General features: G+C 38.8%; 1 protein-coding gene across 1 annotated transcript in view; it reads right to left on the reverse strand.

Annotated features, from left to right (window-relative positions):
- SNAP25 (synaptosomal-associated protein, 25kDa) overlaps nucleotides 1-6,000 on the reverse strand; it is an 83,821-nt gene that overhangs the window by 77,079 nt on the left and 742 nt on the right. The window lies entirely within an intron of this gene.

The following is a 6,000-nucleotide window of genomic DNA, read 5'->3' on the forward strand; positions in this document are numbered from 1 at the left end:
TCTCCTAGTCCCTCATCCTTGAAACTTTTTTGTAATGTTATTTCACCACCTTCTCCCCATCCTCCAAATTTTATTAGTTTTTGAGCTGGCTACTTAAATCATGTAATTCAGTTCATATGAAAATGTTGCTTTTTAAGTACTTATGATCTCACAGACTCTATAAAAAGCTTCTCTCTCCCCTTTTCTAAGAGGTAGGAGAAGAAAGAAGAATGAGGATATAGCAGCTAATAAATTGCTTCAAATCAGACAGAAGACATGATCAAAAGGGGGTTTAGAAATAAAATTTTAAAAACAGTTAGTTGGGTTGAAAGAAGAATTATAAAAAGTTTAGGCAGGTTGAAAAAAACAGTCTGTGCCAGACGGCAATAAATCTGATTGAGGAGGGGAGATCCCCCAAAGCAGTGTTGACTCAGATTAGGCCTTTGAGAAAAAAGTCAAGGTTTCTTAAGTCTGACCAGAAAGGCCTCAGAAAGATGATGTCAAAGAAATTATTGAGGGGGAAAAAAGAGAGAAACACTGAGGAGCAGAGGAGCGGTGGATATAATTAATCTCACATTGAGAGAAGCAGTCAGGTCAGTTACTGAAGCAGTATTAGGCAGTAACCTCTGAGACCACCAGGTAAACTGGCTCAGACTCACCCACCTAGACTTTTCACCACTGATTTCATTAACTTCATTAATATGATAAGGATATTGGAAAACATTCATTCAATTCTGTCATTCAGTAGATGAAGAAATTGAGTTCCAAGTGGAACTCAGTTCCACCATTCAATAGTGGTTGAATGATTCATTTAAAGAAATTCACGTTGATGTATGGCAAAACCAATACAATATTATAAAGTAAAAAAAAATAATAAAAAATAAATTAAAAAAAAAATCTACCAAAAAAAAAAAAAAGAAAAGAAAAAGCAGTTGCTTCGGATCTAAATCCAGATCTCCTGGCTCCTGATCAGCAAGCATCCTTGCCATCATGCTCTGCCATCAAACTGAAAGGGGAAAGATACTGCAAACAAACAAACAAAAAATCATGTATATTCTGTGCCCTATTTGGCCAACATGAAAAATGTAGATGATGCAAGAGGTCGCAGAGTGTATAGCTTAGACTCTGAAATCACACAGACTGCATTTAAACCCTGGCTCTGCTCTGTAATGTTAGGCAAGTTATTTAGCCTTTCTTTGCCTCAGTTTCCTCTTCTGTAAAATGGAAACAATAATGGTACCCTGATTACAGGACTGTTACGAGGATTCAGTGAGCTAGCGCAGGTAAAAGCTTTTAGAATTAGAGGTTCACTCTTCTCCCCCACAGACCTATTGTGATTAGTCACTGCTTTGGGTATTTCTGTTCTCAGATTTATGGCTTACTAAATGTTACTAATATCATATATGAACTGACTATGGTTTGCATCATTTATTTAGACATTAGAAACTGCTTGGATTTTATATTGGGTGAAGTGCTTTGAGATCCTTGTGAAGAAAATTATGTAGAAACAAGTAGCTATTATCATTACAGCAATGAAAGTAATTCTGAAGAGTTCAAAGTGCAGACAGCATTCTCTGGAAATTTCTCTGAAGCCTCTTTCCTTTTGTAAGATTACTTTTAAAAAACTTTCTCCACTCACCAGGTTCTGTTTCCTCAGTGCTCTGTTCTATCTCCTCCCTTCTACTTAATAACTTGGAAGGCCCTCTGCACTCAGTTTAATAACCATCAGCCTGACCTTCTAAAGCATCAAACGTCACTATCTGCAATTTCGCCCCAGGGAGTCAACTTGGAAATCAACATGTTATCCTAAGGATGTCTCTCCTGCCAGTGTTTTGGTGAAGAACAGATGAGAATAGTCCCTTGACACTTCTGAGCAAGAATTGAAATAGCAACAAGATCTATATCTGCAACTGCCATTTATTTTTCCACATGAAGCCAGGGACTATTTCAGGTTCAGCAGTTACATTAGAATTTGGAATTGTGAAGCTCTGCTGTGAGAGTAGCAACCACAAGATTAAAAACAAAATGGGTATAGCTCAGACCTCAAGCAAGCCCTGGAGTGACAGTAATCAGCAAAATTCAGCTAGGATGCTAGGATGGTAGGGAAAGAAATATGATATACTGCCCACTTTACCTCAGTTTTTCAAACTTTTATCATAGCATCTTTTATTCCTTCCTTTCTTTTTTCTCCAGTTTTGGCCACTGGGAACTGGTTGTATGTGTCATGCTGCCTGAAACATGAATAGAAAGCCTGGCCTCTTTCCCCATCTATTCAGTTAGTGTATTTGACAATGCAGAATACTCAGAGAGTCCACAAGAGTGTTCCACATGATTATTATTCAAGTGTACCTTCTGGATATCTCTCATCCCCAGATTTCTGACCCGATTCTCGACCTTCTTGGTAGACACTCATCTTGAATAATTTGTTCCAGTCAATAATTAAAATTTGAAACTTACAATTAACTTCTGGGTAGGACTTAGAAGCCCATGTGTATACTGCAGGATGATCTTTCTTAAAATTTATTATTTTTTGAGATATCTGGCTTCCTTTATTTTTTTTATTGGAGGAAAACTGCTTTACAGTATTATGTTGGCTTCTGCTGTACAACAGTGCAAATCGGCCATCATTACACATATTTCCCCTCCCCTCCTCCCACTCTAGGCCATCCCAGAGCACCAGGCAGGCTCCCTGCATAACACAGCCACTTCCGGGCTATCCATTTTACACATAGTAGTGTATATATGCCAATGCTCCTCTCTCCATTTGTCCCACTCTCTGCTTCTCCTACAAGTCCATTCTCTATATCTGAGTCTCCGTTCCCTCCATGCAGGGTGATCTTAACAGATGACTAAATGAGGACTGGTTATTATTTTTTTAATTTATCATCCTTTATGATAACACTTTGCCACTGTCTATTTATGAGAGAATGCAAATTTAATTCCATTCGGTCAACAGCAATTCCAAAATGCTAAAAAAAGACATGGCTACTTTGTACATCAGCTTCTGCTCAGAAATCATCTTCAAAGGATAAAGCACTAATTCCTCAGTGTAGCATTCAAGGCCTTTCATAGATGGCTCTAACTCACTGTTCTAGCATATTCCCCTTTACAAGCCTCCCACTCCACCCAAATAGATGGGCATCTTTAGGGTCTGCTGAGCATAACTTGAGTTTGTTTAACTTGTAGTTCTACCTGTGCTGTAACTTTTACTTGGCAGACTTCCCCCCACCTCTCTCCAACCTCCAAAAGCCAGCTTAGGTTCTGTTTCTTCTCTCAGACCATTCTAGTCCACTGAAATATTGCCCTAAGAATTTTCATTCCTTACTTTTGGTCACATTGACTTAGCAAATAATTATATACTCCCTCATGATTTTCCTTCTACTATTTTATTGTATTTTCTTTCTGGTATTATTTACAAATGTTTGTTGTTTATTGTTTTCATTAAGAATACTAGATGTTAAACTTATTGAGGTCAAAAACCATATAAGCATGAGATTTTATATCTTCAGTGGGGTTCATTTATGTATCTGGTGCTCACTGATTGATCAATATCTTTCAATCAGGTTTGTCTCTGCTGACAAAGGATGACATTGCAGAAATGTATCTAGCACTGAGGCTGAAAAAACCAATTTTCTTCCCTTTATAGAGCTGTAAATCAGTTCCATGATGTGAGAAAAAGTTTATTCATAGTGCATCATATAAAAAGCAGATTCATCTATTTTTAATCCTTCATATCTTCTTTCCCAACTTCTCTCTCAAATTATCTCTCATTTCTTCTAATCACTGACACCTACATGATCTGCTGAAGGCTGCCTGCTACAAGAAGAGGTGCTACTGGCAGACACCTCAGTCTTCTGGTTGATGGTCAAGACTTAAGACTTTAGAAGTGTCTTTATATAATCTAATTCAGGGGCAGTTGGTACTGTGTTTGTGCATGTGTGGTCATGCATGTTTAACAAAGTGAAAATAAGACAGTGAATTCTTGGCAGATTTTACCATGGAGAGGTTAATAAGATTACAAACTGTTTCACGTTCTGAATGCCAAGGTGGTAAAGCAGAAAATTCCAGCGAGCAAACAGGCAGGTACCGTCAGAAGGTCTGTGTTGATGTTTCCTGGCAAGTCTTTACATCCATCTGCTTCTGCCTCTTCTCACTGTATTGCCCTGGATTTTTTAAATTTAAAACTTAAGATAGGAAATATCTTGATTTTTTTTCCCTGAAGCTTATCCATAATGTAAATGTTAAAATTCATGTTTCAATTACATTTCTGTTTAACTTCTCAGTAAGCCATTAGCTCCATAATTGTGCACATCAACACTTCCTCCCAGATCTGTGCCCTTTGCCAGCTTCACTGCAGTCCTCTACCTCTGCCCCACCGTCCCAGTCTTCCACTAGCAAACAAACCCAGCAGTAATTACTAATGACCAAGCGCGTAATTCCGGAAGCGTTGAGCTTTTTCATTTGTCGCAACTACGCAGAGAGCTGTCTGGACATGCAGCATGGAGTCAAAGCATTTTTAAAGACTCCTAGCCATCTTGTCTCCCCTCCTCCCATCACTAAAACACAGTTGTTTATTTCATCTGTAGACTGCAGAGTTATAAAATTCATCTATGTAGTTACATACACTTAAATAATAATTTTACATTTGTATCCAACAACAGTTGAATATATACTTACATGGAGCCACATAGTTATCCATAAAAAACTGTAAAACAGTAGTAAATAAATAGCCAGGAATGAAAAGTACTTTCTCTATGTGGATAGGGCATTTGAGCACCTCCAGCATATAAATGACTGGACTTAATGACTAACTAGCCCCAATATAAGATCTTATTTTAAGACTTTTCAAGGGATCATGCTAATGTTTATTTAATGTGTGGTATCTACATTCTTACACATGATGCTGTTACTCTTATTTAACAACTACTCAGTGAGCATAGTTTTGTTCCTGGTCATTTTATATTGATTTTTGTCCATACCAATGGCTGGAAATATCCCTGTAACAATTTTTGTTCACTCAGAGGCTCAAAATGTCAGAATAGAAAATAGTCAAAGTACTTATCACTGCCTCAGCAAAATCCCGCAGTGCTGGAAAGGAAATCACAGATCTTTAGGTCAGAGTCCAGTTTCAGTCTAACACCATGGTCCTTCCATCTGCATCGCATTGAAGGACACAGTTGGATTCTCCTGAGGAAAACCAGTCTTAATATTGTCAAAATCAGAAAATTATCCTGAGATAACCAATGTCCATAGGAAACACTTCCTCTCATTCTGAAACCACGGCCAAAGAGGTTAAATCTATACCCTGCAAGACCCATAATATGTCTTAGAGATGTATTTTTATGGGTATGTGCTTCTGTTCATGCCTAATCACAAAGATAAAGGAGAGGAAGAGGGATTCACTATTGAAGTTGATTTTGCTTAGTTCAACTACCCCCATATTTTTTATCAAATAGATACATGTCAAAAGATATAACACTCCTATAAACAGATCGTGTTGCCATCTTTGTATATACCCTATCCATGACCACCTAGGATCTGTAGACAGATCTATTTTGTGTCAATAAATAAATAAATAAAACCCCTGATTGCCTACTGGAAGATAAGTACAGATCTTAAAAAATGTGTTTGTTTTCTACCTTAAAAAGGCGGGGGTAAGGAGAGGGAGAGGGTAACACAGAAAATTTCCATAAGTAGACTTTTTTCTGAAGCTATGCAGGAGCTAAGGATGGGAACTGGTAATTGCCTGCAGAGGGGTCCGGTAGGAAGGATTTATTTTTTCCTTTTAACCTACTATGCCTGCTCTATCAGGGATATCCGAGAGATCGGAGTCTCAGAGAAGCAGTTTGGCCTGAAACCTCTAGCCCTGGCCAGGCGTCTCTGCCGCAGGTAAATGCGGCGCTGTGGCAGGACCGCTATCCGCGGTGCTGAAAGGTCGCGGGCACCAACGCAGTCCCCTGGTGTTGCTGTCCAGGGTGCTGAGAGCGGGCCGCCGCAGTCCCGGAGGCGAGCCCGAGCCCC

This window comes from Bison bison, unplaced genomic scaffold (assembly GCF_000754665.1).
Source record: "Bison bison bison isolate TAMUID 2011002044 unplaced genomic scaffold, Bison_UMD1.0 scf7180017864030, whole genome shotgun sequence".
In the NCBI taxonomy this organism is placed as follows: Eukaryota; Metazoa; Chordata; class Mammalia; order Artiodactyla; family Bovidae; genus Bison; species Bison bison.